The sequence below is a fragment of the Ursus americanus genome, chromosome 35 (genome assembly GCF_024610735.1).
Source record: "Ursus americanus isolate L20-20 chromosome 35, mUrsAme1.1.p, whole genome shotgun sequence".
NCBI lineage: Eukaryota > Metazoa > Chordata > Mammalia > Carnivora > Ursidae > Ursus > Ursus americanus.
The window spans coordinates 2,575,025-2,597,423 of NC_142161.1; the positions used below are offsets into that span (position 1 = coordinate 2,575,025).

General features: G+C 48.9%; 5 non-coding genes across 5 annotated transcripts; 3 read left to right on the forward strand and 2 right to left on the reverse strand.

The window, feature by feature from the left end:
* Nucleotides 1–551: 551 nt before the first annotated feature.
* TRNAL-UAG (transfer RNA leucine (anticodon UAG)) lies at nucleotides 552–633 on the reverse strand. The gene has a single exon. It is a non-coding gene; the product is annotated as a tRNA-Leu (tRNA).
* Nucleotides 634–7,840: 7,207 nt separating this feature from the next.
* On the forward strand, nucleotides 7,841–7,913 carry TRNAT-UGU (transfer RNA threonine (anticodon UGU)). The gene has a single exon. It is a non-coding gene; the product is annotated as a tRNA-Thr (tRNA).
* A 307-nt stretch (nucleotides 7,914–8,220) lies between these two features.
* On the forward strand, nucleotides 8,221–8,292 carry TRNAP-AGG (transfer RNA proline (anticodon AGG)). Its single transcript has one exon. It is a non-coding gene; the product is annotated as a tRNA-Pro (tRNA).
* Nucleotides 8,293–10,706: 2,414 nt separating this feature from the next.
* Nucleotides 10,707–10,788, reverse strand: TRNAL-AAG (transfer RNA leucine (anticodon AAG)). Its single transcript has one exon. It is a non-coding gene; the product is annotated as a tRNA-Leu (tRNA).
* Nucleotides 10,789–11,632: 844 nt separating this feature from the next.
* TRNAP-AGG (transfer RNA proline (anticodon AGG)) lies at nucleotides 11,633–11,704 on the forward strand. The gene has a single exon. It is a non-coding gene; the product is annotated as a tRNA-Pro (tRNA).
* The last annotated feature ends 10,695 nt before the right edge of the window (nucleotides 11,705–22,399 follow it).

Sequence of the window (22,399 nt, forward strand, 5' to 3'; positions counted from 1 at the left end):
GGTAATCAGAAGGGGGAATGAAGCATGAGAGACTATGGACTCTGAGAAACAAACTGAGGGCCTCAGAGGGGAGGGGGTGGGGGGAATGGGATAGACCGGTGATGGGTAGTAAGGAGGGCACCTATTGCATGGTGCACTGGGTGTTATATGCAACTAATGAATCATCGAACTTTACATCAGAAACCAGGGATGTACTGTATGGTGGCTAACATAATATAATAAAAACACATTAAAATTAAAAAAAAGAAGAAGAAGAAGAAGAGGAAGACCGAAAACGTTCCCGATTGAGGGAACACAAAAGCAGTGCAAAAGCCTAGACAAGAGGAAGGTCCGGTGCAAATCCTAAGCCTGAGAGGGAATGTCAGAAGAGCAGGACGATCTCAAGCAGTAAACCGAGGTGGTTTGACATGCGAATAGAGAAATTAGCGTCCGCTAGGAAATTTACGGTGGGGAAGAGGAATTTCGAATACTTACTGCTAGATAGTCTTCTACAAACTCCCTTCTAACAAAGAAGGGTATTTGGGATTTGTAGCTAGATTAAAATACAGTATTGGCAGCGGTGGGATTCGAACCCACGCCTCCGAAGAGACTGGAGCCTAAATCCAGCGCCTTAGACCGCTCGGCCACACTACCACTTGCCAGAAGAGTTTTTTTCCCATCACTAAGTTATTTACCCTTCCCAGCGTCGGGCTCAAAATTCGGATTTTTTCTTCATGGTCAGTAGGGTTCACCGCAGCGCTCTCATTCATCCCTGCGGACCTGCGCAAACGCAGGAAAGGAGGAATCGTATTGTCACACGCCTGGGAAGTGAGCCACAAGGTAGCCAACGATTACTAGTGTGAATGTCCTTGGAAGATTTCTACCTTTTCTTTAACCTAAGCAATAAGGCCCAGAAAAGAAAACCCCGCTGGCGACTTATTACGGGTGATTAGAGAAGATTGAATAAGGAGCTCCTCGCTGTTGAGTCATTCGTCGGTGCCTGAGTGTTAGTGCGAATGAGGTCGGAGTTCAGATCCAGCAGGAGGCGCCCTCTCTTTCACAGATCTGGCCCTCCCGCCACCGCGTTCCGGGGCGCCCCTTGGTCGCCTCCTCCTGCAGGTTCAGTCAGAACGGAGAGACTGGGGAGTTGCGGCCCTCTTGGTCAGTAACCACCGCTCGGCCGTGGTAACCGAACCATTTCCCTTAGATGGGACCAAAGTGACCCCGCAGGGAGGCTGCATGCCAGGAGCGTCCCCAGCCCCAGAAGGGGTGGATTCCGGGCTTCCCTTGGGTCCAGGCGCCACTAGCTCCATGCGATTTCTTTTGAAAGGAGCAGAGGGAAAGCTAGGAAAATTTTCATGATGATACCTGCCGTCTCCTGACCCAAAGTGGGGTCTCGCACCTGACCACGAACTCTACTCGGCTCAAAGCCCTGGATTCTATCTTATCCATATTTTTTTTTTCTTTCCTGTTTCTGGTTGGCCGTTTCTGAGTCTCTGGAACCAGAAATTCTCCTGTGAGTCTACGTTTCCGAACTTCAGGGGCCCCTCCTCCCCCTCTCCGACCTCCTCCTGCCTCTCCTTGCCTCAGGGCTCTCCGAGGTCTTTCCCCAAGTCCTGGTGGCCTGAGGGTCGGGGGCTGGAGGTGCGCAGAGAGAGAAAAAGTTGTTCTTTACTGGATCTTCAGGGGGCGAAGGTCCAGCTAGCTCCCGTCCTCGCTGCCATGGGAGGGGGCGACGAACAGAAAAGAAGTTCTAGAAAAGCTGCTTGGAAATAGGGCGCAGGGAGCATCTGGTGGCTGTAGACCAAGGCGGGGAAGAGGGATCAGGAGAAGGCTGGGGCCCTGCGAAGGAGGGGTCCTGGACCGACCGGGGTCAGAGGCGGCGTCTTCTTGGGCTCCGCATCAGCACCCCCTCCCCTCCAGGCCCGCTGCCTGCTGGGCCATACCCCCTTCACCCTGCCACCTGCACCCCTACTGCACCCCGACCTTTCCTTGCAGACAACATATTAAGTGCCTCATTTATGCCTTCTGCTTTCCTCTCTCTACTTCTAGCTCATGGGCACTCTGAGCTCCCTGGGCAGACATGGGTGTCCACCCTTAGGCTCCAGCCAAGTTCTTTTTCTCTCCAGAAGCTCCCAGAGTCAGGAGCCAGGCGCAGGCTTGGCGGCTGTCAGCAGCGAAGGCCAGGGGCACCATCCAGTCCAGCGCAATGGTCAACGCTGTGGCTTCTGCGCCCTACACACTGGAGCCAGAGGGACTCAAATACCTGTAGCCAGCCCTTTTGGCTGAAGTGTACTTCTAAGAAACTTCACTCTGTGTTTCAGAATCCTCAGAAAAATATGAGTGTGAGCTGATTGCTTTCAGCAGTACGCAAAAGTCTTTGCCGCTTTGGAAAGACGGCTGTGGGAAGACTGGGGTTAATCCCAAGGTGGAGAGAACCTGTGTTCTCTCAGTAAGAGAAGGAAGCATGAGTCCGAAAGGGAGAAAAGAACCCGAGGCTTTTTATTACTCGAAAGAAGTAGGGAGGAAATGGGAAGGGAGAGAACAAATATTTAAAATATAGGTTGAGGGGGCCTGGCTGGCTTAGTGGGTGGAGCATGCGACCCTTGATCTCAAGGTGGTGAATTCCAGCCCCAGGTTGGGAGTGGAGCCTATTTAAAATAAAAAAAAAAAATTAAAATATCGGTTGAACTATTATGCCTCCTACTGAGCTAGACAAGAAACTCAGGGTCTTGGGAAGGTCTTGGGAAGGTCTTATTGACACTTGGGGTGAGATCTCCAGATGTGATCACACTCGTGTCCGTGTCTGTGAGGGCACATACACATTTGAATAAACCACAGTTTCTGTAACTATGTTTTAACCTAAAACAACAACAGAGATTCTCCTGAGATGGAAGTGACCTGAGCCCTTCCTGCTCAGGCCATAAAAAGAACCAGTCAACAGGAAAGAACCTGGTCATTACAGCAGAGCTCCCTTTGATCCTGGGACGCTGCGTGTTCAGCATCCAAACTGACAGACTCGAAAGCGCTTTGTTACCAGGAGACAAGGTACCACAGTCCCCCGTACCTGGCTGCAGTTCCTTTACTACCCAGGGTGCATGGCTGCCCTGATCAGTCCCTGCATAGTGCCTGAGGACTCATGCTTCCCTTGAACTCACGGGTCCCTCAGTGGAGGGAGGTGCCTTGGTCTAGTCCCCTCAAGAAATGGATCCTATGTTGGACTGACAGTTCAAATAAGAAATGCCCAGAGACTCACAAGCCAGGTGTTGCAGCTTTCCCAGCGGGGGTACCGACTTTGCCACCCACTTTATTGTCCTGTATCTGAAGCAATAGATAAGCGCCTCTTTGGAAAGATGTGGGATACAGATAAATGCGATGTGTTTGTCTGGCACGTGGTTATCCCTTCCGTCTTCAGCACGGAATGCTCGTGTTCTAGACTCTAGCATTCTGCAGTACTGCCGGAGAATTTAACCTTGGGTGTTCTGCTATCCTTACCTTGCTAATAGTCCAGATGATGAAAATTTATAGACAGGCAGGAAATTCAAGACCTTGATACTCATAGTGCGGTCCAGGCACCAGCAGCATCAGCGGCTCCTGGTAACTTATTAGAAATGCAGGATCTCAGGCCTCTTGAATTGGAGTCTTAACAAGCTCCCCAAAGGTGAGAGAACGTTGAGAAGTACTTCATGTTCCAATCTGTGTATCAAATGCCCTATGCTCAATTTAGGGCATTTGAAAGTTTATCCAAGCACACTTTCCAGTATGCTTACCTTGTTACGATTTGTCTCCTCTTATGTTTTGTTTGACTTCAATAGGTTGCATTTCCACAAGAATCCTTCTGGATCAGCCGAAGACTTGCATTACACTGCAGTGTAAAGTTGTGTCCCTAGCTCCAACAGAGAGCCACCCAGGTATTGGCCTGCGGCCCCCTTCTGCAGGTGCTGTAAAAATCTCGCTAACATTAAATCCTAGTAAATAATATGTTCCTTTCGAGGAATGTAGCAGATAGTTCTTTCAGCATTTATTGAGCCCCTACTTAGATATTTAGTTCCTATATGGTCTCACATGTTAATTATATCATTCGTCACAATAATGCAAAATACTGCGATGTGTTATACTTGCAAGTTTTCTAAAGTAAATGTTCAAAGGAAAAGGAGAGGAGGGTAATCACTTTTCTCATTTTCAACAGGAAGAATCAAACCTCTTATTTTTAATTTTGTATTTTTCCCTTACAGTGTTCATCAGCTCAGGAAACCAGCCTACTCTCTTTAAGTCAGACCTATAGGAACTCAGACCACTATCTCTAGTAACAATCCAGGAAGCCAAGCAATAATCCTGTAACAATCAGTCCCAAGTGGGTAAGACTTGATTAGTAACTGAGAGCTTTCCCAATATTTGTCCTTGCTTCCAACTTAGGACCAACCAGAGAAAGCCAAATACGCACCCCTAACCAATCCCATAGGACTCCCTGCTTCTAGAGAGATTCTCTACAGCTTCCCCATACCAATAGCCTCCCATCGAGGCACACCTGAAGCCTTCCTTTTTTCCCCACTATAAAGCTTTCCCTTTTCTGTCTGCCCAAACTGAAGCGATGACCTCCTTGCGACAGCAAGCTCTGAATATATAGCCTTTGCTTGTCGTCATTTAGTTGGATTTCATTTATTTCCGCACTGGAGTTAAAATTTCGCAAAATAGAAAGTTGAGGGAAAATGGAAGAAATAGAGACAAACAAACAAACAAAATAATTAAAAACAATCCTAAGATCGCTAGTAGGGGTCAAGTTAGAAGTCAAGAACTTCTAATTGGCCAGAGCACTCTGCAACATGCCTTTTTGATGTTGTTCTCTGGACCGGGCCAGTGGAATGGGCTGGGAACCTCCTGAGTCAGGCCAACCCAAGTGAGCAGAGGGCAGAGCTGGCTGAAGAATGAGAGAGGTAGATGTAAGGTCCTGAGTCAGACTTCAGGGGTAGGAAACAGACTGCATGTAGATAGGGTCTGTTGGGCAAAAGGTCATCTATCCTGTGAGGAGAGTGAGGACCCTGCCCCTGGAGATGATGTCTGTGAAGGAGAGACCAAAAAACCTCAGGCCCATGGTTGTTGTTCCGGCTTCTCCTCTGAGCATTTTTAATTCCTTTTAGATGTGGGAGACGCAGTCTGCGCTTACAGGGAAGAGATCAGTCCGTAGGGGAACAGAAGTGAGCTTGCTGAGTTGTGGCAGGGTGAGGAGGAGGGGGCAGAGTCTAGGAAAAGGGAAAAGGAGCCAAGAATGCAATGGGAGAATAAGAGAGGAAGAGCAACAGCGAGCAGGCGGGAGGAGGAGAAAGCTGTCGGGGAGACAGTTTTGCCTGGTTAGCAATTTCGCCTAAGGCCAGTGTCTCTGAATAAAAGGACAATAAGAAAGATGGTAATAACAATGGTAATAGTAATGAACCCTCATTTCCAAAACAAGGATATTTCCCCGCTGCAAGGTTAAGTAACTGACCCAGGTGTTTTCTAACCACTACACTACATAGTTGGTGTCCGCGCGCACCAACCGAACACACCACCTATGGGTCTACATTTGTTTTGGTTTGATTTTTTGCCCCAGAGAAAAAGTCAGGCACCCTGCCATTTCCTTAAGAATGATGACACCTTTCTCTAGGTCCAAAGGAATGACTATGCTGATTACCTTGGAGGTTTCCACCAGCAAAATGCCTTTGTGTAGGCAAATGGGAAGCAGCAGCCGATTCTGGGTCCTTCAGAGCACAGCAGTCAGTTCAAGGCCTTGCAGACAAGGAGGACATTGTCTGGTGGAGAAAGACTGAGGTTTGAGCACGCCGGGAGCCCTGGGAGCAGCAGCTGTTGTCAAGCCGCAGAACATCCTATCAGCTTCTCAGCCCCGAACACTTGGATATGTTCGTCTTACCTTAGGACGACATCGTGAGGCCTGCCTCTCCGTGACTCATCCCGGAACCAAGAATATTGCCGTAAATGCCTGAGTTTGCCTATTTAGAGATTTCTCTTCCTTAAAAATCTGTAAGTTCGGCGGCATATTGTTTTGCGTTGACACAGTGAAAATTCAAGGACACGACCGTTGCCAGGTGAACTGCGTGGGTATCTCTCTCTATCGGATGGGGGCCCCCACGTGTGGGGCGATGGTCTGGTGGAAGCCAGTGGCGCCTGAGGTGAAAGAATTCACCTGAAGCAGAACAAAGGAGATAGAAGTTTACCGAATACACCTCAAGGGAGCTCCAGGCAGGAGAGCAAAGGACAGACTGTCTGCAAGGAGGCAGTGGTGGGGGGCTGTATTTAAAGGGGGAAGGTGAGGAGGTATGGGGAACGGTTGGAATTTCCCTGTTTTGGAAACTGTGCCTGGTTGTAAGGAGCCCATTGGTCAGTGAGCTTATGGATATTTTGATGCGGGTCACCTGATAGGCCTGTCTGTATTCAGCCAGGGGGTATCACGGGCCCTTCTGTCTTGATCAAGTTTCCATTGCTCAAGCCTGCAGCCTGAAAGCGGCCTCTACACTGTGGAGACCTGGGGTCCTGGGGCCTCAACTCAGCCAGAACCAAAGGAGTCATGGAAGGTTCTTGGTCTTGTCATGAGAAATAATTCAAGGACAGACCTGCAGCACAGCAGAGGAGCGAGCGGCACAAGCAGGAAAGTTTAAGGCAAAAAATACACTCTTGAGATGCGAGAGCGAGAGCCGTCGAGCTCCAGAGTGAAATCAAGAGAGAGCACTGCGTCCCTGGGGTTTGGGTTTCTATCTTTTACCTGCAGTTGTTAACTAGGGGGTGGAATATTCATTAATTGGGGCGAGAAACAGGGTTTCCCACTTCTTTCTAAGTAGGTCAGGGGTTCTCGGCTTGGCCTCCGCCGTCCTGGCCTGTCTGGCTTGGTCCTGCTGCTTGTGGAGTGCCACCGGGAGAGGCCTCTGACTCTCATGGCTGACCATGACTTCCTCCTTGCCGACCTCCCACGTACTGGGCTAGAACCTAACTCCTGCTCTAACACAACGAATCACAGGCTTACAGATTTCTTACAAACTTCATGATCGCGGACAAATGAAAACATGAAAAAACAGTGGGTACAAGAGCAGGCGTGTGGGCGGAGAGTCTAAATCTTACTAAACAGAATTGGTTCACTTCTTGGGGTTGCATGAATGAGTGCTCATCTGTGATTATATTTGCAGTAAGAAAAAAGTACGAGATCTTTCTTAATTAATTTTTAGTTCCTGTTAACTAGCTTATATAAACAAGGTTTTCAAAAAGTGAAAATCCTTTTTTTAAAAAATTATGTTATTTTCCTACCAAAGATGTATATAAATCTGTCCATGTCTTTAAGGAAGGATTAAACTTTCTCCCCAGTACCCCTTTTCCCTACTTGCTCCAACCCCTCAATCTTTGTGAAGGAGGCATTAACTCCAAAATACAAAATAAAGGTTTGGGGCTCTGGATTCAGAAAGGAAAAAACCGTGGTAAACCTCTTTTCACCTTCCCCAGATTTTACCACAATATTAAGTGAAAGGAGTGCGTCCCGTGCCCATCAGACACCCTCCCTACGCGCCTCTTATTTCCCTGGTGGGTTTCCCGTGTGCCCAAGTGTCTGGAATTCTGATACCCGCCTCCTTTCCGGTCACCAGAGGCACAGGAGGCAATGTCTCAGCAGAGTATCAAGATGAGAGACGACAAGGCAGCCTGGTAGTGGCTGTACTCAAAACGGAGTCTTTTAGAGGAGTTGACGGGACAGGAAGAAAATCTAATTTTGTGGGAGACTATCTGGGATTTTTGCTCGGGTCCAAGTTGTATTTAATGCTCTGGGATGCTGGCTTTACTAGACGCTTGTATAAGATGAGAGCTAGAAAACAGGCACGCAGGAGAAGGCTCCATAGCTCAGGGGTTAGAGCACTGGTCTTGTAAACCAGGGGTCGCGAGTTCAAATCTCGCTGGGGCCTGTGGTCCTTTTTTCTCCACATCTCGTGGGGCTCCTCAGGAGCTAGGCCGGCAGGAGCGTCAGAGGGAGGGTTCCGACGCCGCAGAACCTCCCAGGCCGGCCGCAGCCCAGAGGAGACGTTCAGGCAGTGCGTGATCCACTTCCCCTGCAGCTCTCCGGCTCCGGCTCCACCGCAGCGGGAGGCTTAGGCTTCCTGGTAAACAAGCACGCATTCCTTCCAACAGAAGGCACTCGAATACACAGTTTTTCTGGAAACGCCCAGTGACGGGAATGAGCCTTGAGGCAGAGTTAAAAGCAGCCTATAGGGCGGCTCGTTGGTCTAGGGGTATGATTCTCGCTTAGGGTGCGAGAGGTCCCGGGTTCAAATCCCGGACGAGCCCTGTTTTGCCTCCACTGACTTGTTCCCAATATTTCCGTCGCTGCATTTTGTTCTCTCTACTCTGCTTTAGAAAGTTGCGATCGAAGGCTCTCTGACTGATGTGAAAGAGCAAAGTAGACCCAGCCGCAAGCTAGCTTTTGATTTCTGTCCGACCAAGTGTTTCCCCACTCTCCCGGGGAGACAGGCAGACGGGCAGGTCGGAGAGCAGAGCATGCCACCGCCTGTGAGGGCATCCGACGCGAAACGGGAGTGGTAACGCTTTCCCGTCCCCTGCCTGACTCCAGGGATCTCGGCCAGTCACCTCAAATGGTGTATGGGGACTGTCTTGGAAACTTTATATCGTGCCAAATATACGGAGCTGCTTGCTTTCCTCCGAAGGAACTGGGGCTGCTGCTGCTGACGCTGCCACCGTTTTACAAATGGATGATGCGTTAGCCGCTAGGAGTTTTTACGTGTGGTCACAGAGCAGTGTCTTTTTTTTCTTTTTCTTTTCCTCCCTCCCTCCCTCCCTCCTACCGTCCCTCTCTCCTCCCTCCGTTTCTCCCTCCCTCTCGCCTGCCTGCCTTCCTTCCTTCCCACTCCCTCCCTCCTTCCTCCCTTCCTCCCTCCTTCCTCCCTTCCTCCCTCAGGCTACACTGGCCTTCTGACTGTTTCTCAGGTACATGGCCCTTGTTTTCTGTTCTGGACATTTCACTTGCTGTTTCCTCTTCTTGGAATATTATTTCCTCAGATATTTTTGTAACTTCCTCTTTAATTCCTCCTGTGCTCAAATGTCATCTCTTTAGAGACAAGTTCCTTGATCACCCTTTCCAGAATAGCCCCCAATGGTCACTATTCCCTACATTATGTTTTTTCTCCACAGCACTTACCAGTATTTGACATGATTATGCACATTTGTTTCTTTTTTCCTTCTCTTTCCCCGCATTAGGATATAAGCTCCAGAAGGCCAACATTTTTCATTATGCTTGCAGCTGTGCCCTAAGCACTCAGCACTGTGTGTGGTATGTAGTGGGTGATTAATGTGTGACTAAATGAATGAATGAATGTTGCCATATTCCTGGAGGTACCTGCTGGCCTCCAGAAGCCACAATTAAACGGCATTTATTTCTGGCTTCTGTAGACTCATATTAAAATCTCCCCAAAGGATCGGAACCATAGCTATGGGCTTATATTAAAAATGGACAGCCTAACTTGATCATCTCTCCACTTGGGCCCAGGAACCCAATTCAGGCTTCTTCTCAGAGAGAAAGTACCAAACTGCTTATCTGCAGACACGAGAATTACAAATATCTGTATGTATTGATAAATAACACTTTTATATAGACTTCTTTGCTCTCTGAAGCTTTCTGTAGACAATGTTTGATCTTTTCTCATCTAATATGTAGTAAAATTTCAACCCAGATGGGAGAAAAGAAAGGGTGGGTCCTGTGGTCTTAAATACCGCAAAATGTGTATTTAAGTAACGAAAACATTTAATATTTTTTGACTGCCAGACTGCGCTAAGCACCTTACGTGTATGAACTAACGAAAGTTCCCCGAGATACGCAGCATTATTATCTCCATTTTATTTTATTTTTTAAAGATTTTTTAAATTTATTTGACAGAGTTAGAGACAGCCAGCAAGACAGGGAACACAAGCAGGGGGAGTGGGAGAGGAAGAAGCAGGCTCCCAGCGGAGGAGCCTGATGTGGGGCTCGATCCCATAATGCCGGGATCACGCCCAGAATCCAAGGCAGATGCTTAACCGCTGTGCCACCCAGGCGCCCCATTATCTCCATTTTACACGTGGGGAAGTTGAGGCACACGGAGCATAAGCCACCCGCCTAAGGCCGCACAGCTAGTAATGGGAGAACCGGAGCTCTGCTATTCTAAGGGCAGAACTGGCCCCGCAGCACCCTCCCGTCACTGCATTGCCTTCCTTAGAGGGCACTTGTCTTCTGTTTGATGATGTCTTACAGTGTTTCAGGACTGTTTTGCAATGGTATGGCTTCCTCTTCCAGGTTGGTCAGTGGGCTTCCCTTGTGGGCGAGCATTATGCTTTATTCATCTTTTTTGTACTCCTCAGCGTTTGAACACTGTCAATAACAAGACAAACGATCAAACTTTGCTCTCTGGTTGAGTGAAGAAAGGCAAAACAAAGGTTACAGGTTGATGAAACTAAAGGACTAGTACTTGACCTCGTGGAAACCATGGGTTCAAAGGCATCATTATAATGTTGCGATGGTACTATGGTCTTTAATAAGAACTCTGAGCTTTGAAAGACTGAAATAGGAGAAGTTGCAAAACGGTGCATACCCAGATTCCCACCAGTCAGGGAAAGCGGTTGGGCGCGAAAGGAAGGCGAAGGATTCAATGCTCTACGTGGCTACACCAAGGCAGTCATCGCTGTCTGTCACAAACGGTTTCAAAAATGGATGGCAGCGGTGGGATTCGAACCCACGCCCCCGAAGAGACTGGAGCCTTAATCCAGCGCCTTAGACCGCTCGGCCACGCTACCTGCTCAGCATGCACCCACGAGCACATTCTCTACCCTTCCTCTCTTCCCCTGCCCTCCACTCCGTGGTTCATCTATTTCTAGTTTTCCCGGGTTTTGCATCTCTTTCTGCATTCCTTCCTGGCTGGTTTGCCTGGCTTTCTTCTTTCAAGCTGCAGTATTCGAGATTGGTGGAAAGAGCCCTACCACACGTCCTGTTCCGAGACAGGACAACCTCCGTGGGGTCTAGGTGTTCGGAGCGCCTGCCCCGGGCGGGGCACAGGCCGGTCACCCGGGAGAATCGGGGCCCCCCGGGTCTCGCAGGGCCCCCCACGAAGGGCGTCACGCGGCGAGACCTGTCGCTCCGCCGACGATGCCGCGTCTGGCTGGGACCCGCCGGCGGTGGGGCGCCGGGACGCGCCGGGAGGAGACGCGGAAGCTTCCGGAAGGCGCGTTTCGCGGAGCTGGCCGAGCCCAGCAGCCGTCTGCAGTGTGCCGAGGCCGGGAGGAGCCTTCCCACCGCCCCGCTGTCCCGCCGGCCGTAGGCGGCCCTCCCGGCGAGGCGCGTCCTCCCCTCCCCACGCCCCCGGGACCTTCCCTGAGACGATGACCTCCCACCACTCCCGCAGCCTCCGGAGCCTAAACGGGCCGAAATTCTTCTCGTCAATGCCTGGGGTTTCTCCCGAAAAGGCTCTGTAGCCCAGGGGCCCCGCCTCCCGGAAAGGGGGCGAGGGAGCCTGCAGTGGTTGGTTCATCCGCTAGGCGTCAGCCCATGCCCACAGTTGCAAAAAGGAGACCTTCCGGCCAACTGTGGACGTGGCTAAAATTTTCTTTACTAAACTTTAGAAATAGGAAAGTAGTTGTGTGTGGCTCGTTGGTCTAGGGGTATGATTCTCGCTTAGGGTGCGAGAGGTCCCGGGTTCAAATCCCGGACGAGCCCTGTTTTTCTCCCTTCGTCACCATCAGGCTTCAGGGGTCACCTTCTGTAGGTAATGGATGAACGGACACCAGTGTATGCTCCACTAGTTCAGATTTACACGCTTAATCTTCAGACAAGGGCTCTGTGTGTTTTTAAATCAGGGTAAATACCAGATTTTGTTACATATAATTTATATAGCATTTCTTTCGCAAAATCACTATTTCTAAAATCGACCATTGTTTCTCTTCTGTAGTTTTTTGTTATCCAAAAATCAGTCATTCAGGCCTGGGCGAGGCGTATTTTATATTAATTGTTTTGCATGACCCTCAGTTTTCCTCCAGTGCAATCATGGGGCCCTTCTTTGGGTGCTGGGACCCCGAGGGTCAGCAAGTGCGGCAAGGTGTGTTGTCACATAAAGCCTGGCCTCCTTCCCTCCTTTGGGCCTAACATTCCTGGGACCTTGTGCCTGTGGGCGTGGGGGAGTCTCAGGAGCTGTAGCACCATGGGATGAGCTTCCGATGAGGATGCTCAGGCCTGCTGCCATATAAGACTCACCTGTGGAACTTTTTAATCATTCACTGGTTTGGGGTCCAACCCCAAACCAATTAAATTGGATTTTGTGACGATAGGCCCTTGGCATGGTTATTTATTAAAAGCTTGCCAGCTGTAATTAGGGTTGGTCTGGGAGGTACAGCTGCTACACAATTGCTCTCCAGACCACAGCTGGAGACTGGGCCCAGTACCCCAGTAACTCTAGGTATCCTGCATCCCATCCACCCTCCTCAGAATCACCCCCCTTCCAGCTGGGACTTCATTTTCCCTGGATAAGTTTAGTTCTGGGTGCAACCATGTGCCAAACTTAGTTTCTCTGTGACCCTCCTTACTTTCCCAGGCCACGGAAGCAGACTGCTAAGAGCAGAAAACTCCAGAAGAGGCAGCCCAGTGGGTCAGCGTGCTTGGTTTGAGGAGGGACTGGTCGAAATGTGTGTGGCTTTCAGTCCTTATAGAAAGGACTAGACCCTATCATCACGCCCCCCCCCCCGAGTCCCTGCCTGCGGGTATTTAGTGCTGACACCCTCCTATTTCAGTCGGATGTGCCCTGACTCACCTGATGAACAAGAGTTAGAAACCACAGGTATTTTTCACCTCACCCTTAGCTATGCTGCTAAGTATTTAACTTCTGGTACCTCTTTGATATTTAGAAGAACTGCAAAATAATCCTGGAATTATCTGTTAGCCCTCTCTCTCACAACCTACATTCAATCCTTTACCATACGATGTTAGCTGTACAGTTAGAATCTTTCCAGAATCCAAACACTTCTCATCACCTGTGCCACCCACGCCATAGCCTAAGCCGCCACCATCTCTCATCTGTGCTGTTGCAGTGGCCCCTTGCAAGGTCTTTCTGGCTGGCCCTTGTGCCCTTCAGGCCATTCTCAACAGAACAGACAGAACAATCTTGTTGACACCTGGGTCAGACCTGGTCTTTACTCAAAACCCTCTGTGAGTTTCCATTTCATTCAGCATAAAATCAAAGCTCCTTGTCATGGCTTAAAAAAATCTCTATGTGATTTTGCCGCTTCTTGGTCGCTCTTCACTCTGCTGATCTCACCTCCTACAGCTTACTCCTTCCAGTGGCTGCATTCCAACTACATTAGCCACTAGTGCACCTCAGAAATTTCCACCTCAGGGCCTTTGCACATGCCCTTCTCTCTGTCTTGAGTCTTATCTTCCTCCTGCCTGCATGGCTCAGTTCCTCACTGCTTTTAAGACCCCTGCACAGATGTTAGTACCTACCAGGGAGGTCTTCTCTGACCCCTCACATGAGATAGCACCCACCCTCTTTGCTCTCTGTCTGCCTTTCTCCACTCTAAGCTTCCTCTTTGCACATACCGCCCCCCAACTTTGGCTGCTGCTGCTGTTGCTTTTCTTAATTCTCCCTCTCCCACCACCAGAAGGGAAGCTCCATGAGAACAAGGTGTTTTACTGCTGACATCTCAGAGGCTGGAACAGTTCTTAGCACCTAATAGATACTTGATAAATATTTGGTTAATGCTTTGTACAAATTGTTGTAAATCACAGAGTTATACAGGCTGGTAAGGAACACCTGATCTTGCCGCGCGGGGGGAGACAGGAGCAGGGAGGTATTGGGGCTTGAACAGAGAGAGGGCTCCTGCAGTGTGGGGAATGCTCCATCTTTGGGAAAGCCTGAGGGTGGGGGCTTGCCTGGAAAATATTTTGTGGCAGCTCTCCTTTTGGGCCACAGTATGGCCTTATCCATGTTTTAAAGAAGCGTTGAAAGGCTCTTCCAGCTGGACATACAGGAAGGCACAAGGTAGGCTCTCGGGAGCGGGGAATCGGGCGCCAGGGCCGTTGATTCCCGTTGCAGACCCGCCCCAGGCAGAGCTGCTTAAATGCAGGGCTGCTTTAGGCCTTGGTCACTTTCAGCCAGTTCTGAACCAGATGGTGTTTGGGGGTCACACTGTCCGGTTGCGCAGAGCAGGGTCTGAAGGTAATTGATAAGAGAAAGAACAGCAGTCCACAATAGGGGCACCAGGGGAAGAGGAAAGCTAAGGTTAGGGAAGGAATTGTATAACCAATGGGACTTCGTCAACCTCATTTGACCAGGCTTTGTGGGGAGGATTCACTGTGAGTACGAGTCCTAAGGACATATTGCTGGCCTTTTGGGAGGATTTATGCAGTGAGAACCTGCCGGTCACATGCTGTGTCTGCCCCCTGGAGCTAAGAATGCAAGCTGGGCTCTGTCCCCTTGTGGGCAAAACAGGTACTGTCATGGGTCTTCCCTTTAGGGGTCTTAAAGGAGACACAGTCGATTAAAAGCTAATTTCTGGGGACCCCACTACTTTTTGCTGATCTTTCTGTGCGCATGATATAGGGACGAGAGCTGTGTTATCGTCCAGGGAGATGGTGCTCGTGCAGTTAAGCAGAACTATTTTTGTTTTTAAGTAGGCTCCATGCTGGGTGCAGCCGAAGTGGGGCTTGAATTCCTAATCCTGAGATCAAGACCTGAGCTGAGATCAAGAGTTGGAGACTTAACCAGCTGAGCCACCCAGGTGCCCCTAAGAGGAACTATTTATTTATTTATTTATTTATTTATTTATTTATTTATTTATTTATTATAATGATTTTTTATTATATTATGTTAGTCACCATACAGTACGTCCCCGGTTTCTGATGTAAGGCTCGATGATTCATTAGTTGCGTATAACACCCAGTGCACCATGCAATACGTGCCCCCCTTACTACCCATCACCGGTCTATCCCATTCCCCCACCCCCTCCCCTCTGAGGCCCTCAGTTTGTTTCTCAGAGTCCGTAGTAAGAGGAACTATTTATTAAGGTGAATGCCCTCCCTTGGTTCTGGAGGGAAAGCAGACAATTGAGCCAGCACTGCTAGCAAAACTCTGGGGTTGGTCTTTAACAGCTGAAGTGAGTGGTTCAGAGAGAAAATCTTAGATTTGAGCCTTGAGTAGTAATTAGAGGTGAACCAACATTTTTCTTTCCTTTCACTGATCTGTGTGGTGCCACAGGGTCCTACCCAAAGTACCAGGAAAGATTACTGAGTCTTACAAAGAATAAAGAATAGCTCTCTGATACCAGCATTAAAAGAGCAAAATCTTTTAGGTCATTCCGTCATACCTTCTTCCACTCAATCAATATTTACTAAACATTTATTGAGCAAACATTTGTGAAACATCTATTATATTCCAGGCACTGTGCTTGGAACAGAGATTACTGCAGGGAACCAGACAGATGGGGTTTCTATCCTCATGAAACAACGAGATAACTTTAAAAATCAGGAAATATAAATAATTTATTGTACTAGTGATAAGGGCCACAAAGAATAAACTATAGAGTAGTATGCAAGCAAAACGGAAGCTGTTCACTCACTCGGGGGTTTCTGGGAAGGCTTGTGTGAGGGAAGGAGGGACCCACAGGATTTAAGCAGGCAGACTGGGGACGGGGAGTGGAGTCAGGAACATTCCACAATGAAAGAACTAGATGTTAAGAACCTTGAATTGGAAGGAAGCTTGGTGAGTTTAGGGAACTGAAAAGAGGAGTGTATGTAGGGTTAGAGAGAGACACAGAGAGAGAGAGTGGTTTGAGGTGAGGCTGTCTATACAAGGTCTGGCAGGCAGAGGTCAGGACAGTGGTCATTATTTTAAGACTTATGAAAAGCCATTGACACATTTTTGGTGGGAAGGGGGTGACTAGCACAGGTCCAGAACTAGATTTGTGTTTTAAAAAGATTACTATGGTATAATAAGGTTGACAAAGAGCAATGGGGAGCCCCGATTCAGCTTCTAATAAGCACAGAGCCCTGCATCAGGAAATGTTACGGCTGGAAGGCTTTACCAACTCTAAAATTATCAGCTGTTTTCACCTCGTGCATTCCAGTTTCCAGCCACTTTTAAAGGAGGTCGGTGAGAACCTGGGAATTAAGCTCAGGGCCACAGAGCTAGTTAGTGGCAGAGTCAGTGTCAAGACAGGAACCTGGCATTCGGGAATCCCAGGCCCCTCCTCCTTCTGCCCTAGCTGGGTGCTTCTGAGAAGGAGCTGGTTTGTTCATTTGTTTGTTTTTAAAATGAATCTGATTCTTTAGGGCCTCAATGATTATGTGGGGTCAGGGGATAAGCATTCATCTTCTTTCAGGGAATCTTATCTGATTTTCAGGGGAGCTGGAACTGGCCTGGAGAGGAGAGCAAAGCCTGGGAGTGTATGAAAGACCTGAATGCCCTTGGAGGTGCTGTGGGAAAGGCTGGGGTAATTGTCCTTCCTCAATGAGCTTTGAAGGAAGCTGCTGGGGGCTCGACCTGGGACACACAGGAGAAGCCAGATATGCTAAGATCAAAGCGTTCTCAGAAGTGGAAATCTGAACGGACAGGGGGCCTACCAAGTAGCTGTTAGAAAGATAGGCTTAGACAACCTCCCCTCAACCTGACTGACCTGCCCTGGGTGATGGCCTGGTGACAATCATTTCAGGGACACACATAAAGTGACAAAACAAAACAAAGCGAAACAAAACAAAAAAGACTTCCTTTGACCCCAAGGGAGAACAGGATCTCCCCTGTTCACAAGTTGGGGCTTTTCACTGTGAGGCAGAGGTTGCTAGCCTAATCCGATCCTGAACTCGGCCTGCCCAAGTCGGGAGCCGCGTGTTCTTGACACACGCAAGCTCCAGTCTGACGGTCTCACGTGGAGAAAGCGAGTAGGAGGGCAGTTGGCAGGGGCCCAGAGGCTTAGTAAGGTATCGCCTGAATCCTGCAGGTCACCGCTTGTCCAGGGAACTGCTCTGCAGTTGCCAAAGGTAGCCAATGAACCCTTCAAGAATAAGGACGCTTCATGCTTCATGCCCCCTCTTTTGGGTATTAGTAAGCGTTCTTGATTTGGGGAGGTGTGTGTCCCTTTGACCAAAATGTCAATTTCCTACCCCATTTCACAGGGTTACTCCACGTCCACCACGTTCCTAAATCAGAGCTCCACCTCCCCACTCCTGGGCCTGGTGGCCAGGAGCCAGCCCCCCGTTTCCCCACGGCTCACCCTGACTCTAGGCTGGGAGGTGGAGACCACATCTCTACTCCCTCTGTGAGGTGGGACAGAGAAGCCAGAAAACTGTCATCTGAGGAGAATAGCCATCGGGGTCATTTCAATTTAGCTCAGAACCTCAGTTTGTGACAGCAGAAAGGGGACTTATGGAGTCAAGTGACTGCCACCTCCATTTGAGAAATGAAGGCCCTCAGACAGAGGTGACACGATTCTCCCAAGATCACACAGCCAGTTCGTGGCAGAAGAACGGGATTCAAAGTCTTCCACTTTTTCATCTGTTGACCAACAACAGACAGAATGGCGAGCTTCGGAATCAATGTGCGTTTACTGGGGTCTTAGGAATCGCCATCTGGAAAGCACCGAGGGACCAAGAGTGTGCTCTGCAGAGACAAAGGCGGTTAGTGTATGAAAGAGGAAAGAGAGAATTTACAGGACTTGATTTGCATGAAGTGTGGTTGGTGCCAGCCGCACATATGCTGAGCTGTTGGAATGCCCCTGGAGGGTCACAGGCAATGTTGCAAAAGAGCGTTTGCGGCCTTGTGGCCAAAGCGTGTGGCTGTTTTCCAGGATGTTGTTTGCATGGGCCTGAGGTTCGGGGTCCATCTGGGTGAGGACGCGCTTCAGGCCTCCGGGCTCCATTTTCCGGCCCCTTCCCACGTCTGACGCCATCTTAGGAATTTTCTTTCACACACCCACTGTGCAAACACTTTTTGATTGCCTGTGAAGTACTGGGCAGTGTGTTAGAGCAAGCAGGTCCACTGCTCTGAATCATCAGAAGCCCACAGCACGTGGGAAAGGAGGCCGAATAGGCCCTTTCCGAATAGGCTTACTTTGGTGGCCTGAGAGTTTGTGGGAGCCAGCACGCATTTCCTCACAGGTGAGGCCCACTTGCAAGGTTAGAAAGAAACCTATAGGGATGCCTGGGTGGCTCAGTCGGTTAAGCACCAGTTAACTCACTCACTCACTGAGTCTTGGTTTCAGCTCAGGTCATGATCTCAGGGCCCTGATCTCAGAGTCGTGAGATTGAGCCCCTTGTCCTGCTCTGGGATTGGTGCCAAGCCTGCTTGAGAGTTTTTCCCTCTTCCCCTCCTCGCCCCCCCAATAAATACATAAAATCTTTAAAAAGGGAGGAAGGGAGGAAAGGAATGAGGGAGGGAGGAACAGTGCACCTCGATGGCTCAGTTGCTTGGGCATCTGTCTTCAGCTCAGCTCATGATCTCCGGGTCCTGGGATCAAGCCCTGCATCAGGCTTCCTGCTAAGCAGGGAGTCTGCTTCTCCCTCTTCCTCTGCCCCTCCCCACTGCTCGGTCTCTCTCTCTCTCAAATAAGTGGGTAAAATCTTTAAAAAAAGCAAGCAAGCAAGCAAGCAAGCTATCATCTGACTGCTCCCCACACCAGGGTAGGAGGTGAAAATGGTTTGGGAGGACACCTTAGTGGATCCCAATTTAGAAGTACTTCCAACCTTTTTGTCTTCAGGGAGGTGATAGAGAAGTGGGTGCGAAGAGGGTTAGAGAATGGTGGGGGAGGAGAGCACCTTCTGCCCTAAGTAACCTTCCTGAATGCAAGCCATTCCCAGCTTCCCAGCTCCTCACTGCCACTCCCCACCCCTGCCCAGCCCTGCTGCCAGCCCACAGGCATGTTGGCACTTCTCCGGCACTCCTGCCTGGCCCTGGAACCTCCCTCCCGTGGAACTCAGACCACCCCAGTTCATCTCGATGATCCCCTATGAAATGGCCTCCAGACTTGCTGAAAGAACATACGTGATTGAGGATCACAACTAAGGATACAGACCAATCCTCCCTCCTCCAACGGTGCGTTTGGGGGCAAGTCCTCCCACTGTCCAGGGAGGGAGATACTCCAAGGAGCTGCTTTAGTCACATGACATGAAGCTAGTGCCTACCCTTTGTCTGGGTACTGAGCATTCCATATTATGATGTAAAAGTCAGTTTTATTGTGGGATGGGTGCAACTCTTTAGAAATTATGCTGTTTACCAATTTGGAGCCCCCCTATTGTGGTGACCCTTAAACATCAGTGTGCATTATAATCACCAGAGATGGCCTGCTGATTACAAATGCAGATTCCAGGGCCTCACCTCTAGAGACTTTGATTCAGTAGGTCTGGGGTAAGGTCCAGGTTTCTGCATTTTTAATTAGTAGCCAAGAAACTCTGATGCATTTCTCTTAGAAGCCACCTCCCTCCACCACATATATACATATATTTTTTTATCTGTGAGAGCCAGGCAGTGGCAGACCAAGGAGTGGTTAAGGGCTGGTGGAGAGATCATTAACCCTCCCCCAATATGCTCTGCAACCTCTGTCCATTCCCATTCTCTAATAGGGGCAAATCATGCTTCCCCAGCTTTGGGTAAAGCACTCAGAAAAGGCATCTTCGAGAAGAGTGCCCCTAGCGCCCCCTTGTGGCATGATCCCTGTCTCCTGCATCCTTCTCCACGGAAACTCTGTGGTCCCCACTACAGAGAGCCAGGGCTCCAGGACTTGAGGAAGAGATAAAAAGGAGAGGATAATAAGGGGAATAAGCAAACCCCACATCAGAATGACCAAGGAAAGTGACATTCAGAGGGTGTTCTGGTGAAGGCCTGCTGATGGCTGCTGGAAGTAGTCCATGCGAGTTAGTGTTAGGATTTTTCTCTCAACCCCATATCCTTGGGTTCCGTGGGTGTTAGAGAATATAGGGCAGGGCCTCTATCCAGGCTTTGGGAGGAGGGTGAAACAGGCCAGAGGCCGCAGCCCCACGGAGAAGCACTTATGAGAAGCCAGGGATGAATACCAAGGAAGTCCGAAAGGTCAGTTTGGGACAAGAAATTTAAAAAACACTCCTCAGAGAGCTCCTAAAACATTTTTGGAAGGGAACTAGAATTCTAGTAGCAGTGAGGGATGCGGTTTGGATTTTGTTTTAGAGAGGGGGAGGGGCAAAGGGAGAGGGAGAGGAAGAATCTCAAGCAGTTTGCATACCCCGAGCAGAGCCCCACATAGGGCTCTATCTCATGACCCTGAGATCAGGACCTGAGCCTAAATCAAGCGTTGTACACTTAACTGGCTGAGCCACCCAGGTGCCCTTGGATTATTTTTATATGAATATTAAAGGAAAGACAATCCCCCAAATCTAACAAACTGGAACTGTTTAAGTTAGATTCCCTTTGTCTATTGTTTCCTGAGTTCCCACTCAGATGCCACCTATGGCTCCTAGTCCCTTGCATCATTTCCCAAACTGATGTTCCATGGAACCCTATTCCTTTGGATGTTAATAGTGTTAACCATTTAGTGGTCAAATGAAGCTCTATGCTCAAAACAGTTTGTAAAATTCTGAATTAAATGAAATTAGTCAAGCTCTTCAGAATCTCATGCCTTGTGAATCTTGTGACTCTCCAAGGGAAGGAATCTTAATAAACAACGTTCCTGAAACTTCTGATCAGGACACTTTTTTCTTGAAGGGCACTCATTAACATTTTCCAGAACAGTGTTTGCCTGAAGGCAAGTAGCAAAAGTGCTGCTAGTCGTCCCCAGTGTTTATTCGCCCCCTTCCTTGGTCATAGGACACCAGAATTTGAGCCTGGCACATACATGATCGCCCAGAATACACCCAGCGTTTGCCACTGTCCCTTGCAGTTGAATGTGACCGCGTGACCAGGTTATTGCCAATGAGATGTAAGGGGAGATGGTGCGGGAAACTGGGGGATGGGCCCCTAGAAGGCAGTGTCATGCCCCTCTTGTGCTTTGCTTCCCCCTGGTGGCGGAATGCAGACATGACGCCTAGAGCTAAAGCAGCCCGTTCAGGCTGGGACAGAGAAGCCACACGCTGGGAAAGTCCAGCACCTGGGAGCACCTCCCCAATCCTGGACTAACTACCCCGGGCTCTCTTTTACATGAGAAATAAACTTCCATCTCATTCAGACTACTGTCACTTCGTGTTTTCTGTCATTAGCTGCCATGGGGAAAGGTGTCACGATGACCCCTTTAGATTTGCTTTTTTTTCGTTTTTCAAAACCAGTTGTGTATTAGGATATATGGATAGCCTAGGAATTTATACAGAAGCCAACAAAAATAATAAGGATATTAAGAAAGATACTTGGAGTAAGGTGAGGGCTCTTCCTATTAAGAGAGTTTAGGATCAAAAGATATATTCTAGCAATAAATATGCTAATTGTAATAAATTAGGTTATTTGAACATATTCTTCTAAAGTTTCTATACATAGAGAGAGTTTATATAAGAGAAACTAGTAAGAATATTTTTCCCTTGGTTGGTGCTGTTGGCCAGTACAGGGCCCATAGTGAGAAGGAGCAAGAACAGTAGGCCTTCCAGATTCTCGGGGACCCCTAGCTAGGGAGGAAAAGGAAGCTTAATAATGGCATAAATTGAATTTCTCCCCAGCTTAGTAGGATAGAAGACTTAGAATTAACTTCAATTTGACATAGAAGCAATTAAGAAATATAAATTTCTTGCCCGTGCTTGTAGAGTAAGATTCATAACCACTAGGTAGCAAAATATTTACTTACAGTACTTCACTGATTTTTTTTTAAGTGACCGGATGCTCAGGAAGGGTCTTTATTTGGTCACAAGGTGATGGATGGGAAGGTAGGAGGCATGGAGGGGCCAGTGGACTCCGGGAGGCCTTGTGAGCTAGCCCGTAGAGCAGGGGAGGCTCTCCAGGCAGGGATGGAGAGAGTGGGGGAGTTAAAAACGAAATAATAGGAGTTTTACATCAGATGGAGATTTTGCAGAGTCAGATGGAAGGCAACGTTTGTTACAAACTTTATCCTCAACTGAGGCAGCTGGACCTATCTGTATATTTCAGAGAATGACTCTGCAGAAATTGAGCTGAGCCCGGGTTCACATGTTCAATAGTGTTGGCAGCCTGGGAGGAAACACTTGTAATACCTAAAACCAATTAAGAGCTAACATCTATACAGGACTTACTCGTGTCAGCAATAAAAAAGAAACTTCAGGGGCGCCTGGGTGTCGGGTAAGCGTCTGCCTTCAGCTAAGGTCATGATCACAGGGTCCTGGGATTGAGCTCCACATGGGGCTCCCTGCTCAGTGGGGAGTCTGCTTCTCCCTCTCCCTCTGCCTGTCTCCCCCCCACCCCCGCTCCCGCTTGTGTTCTCTCTCTCTCTGAAATAAATAAATAAA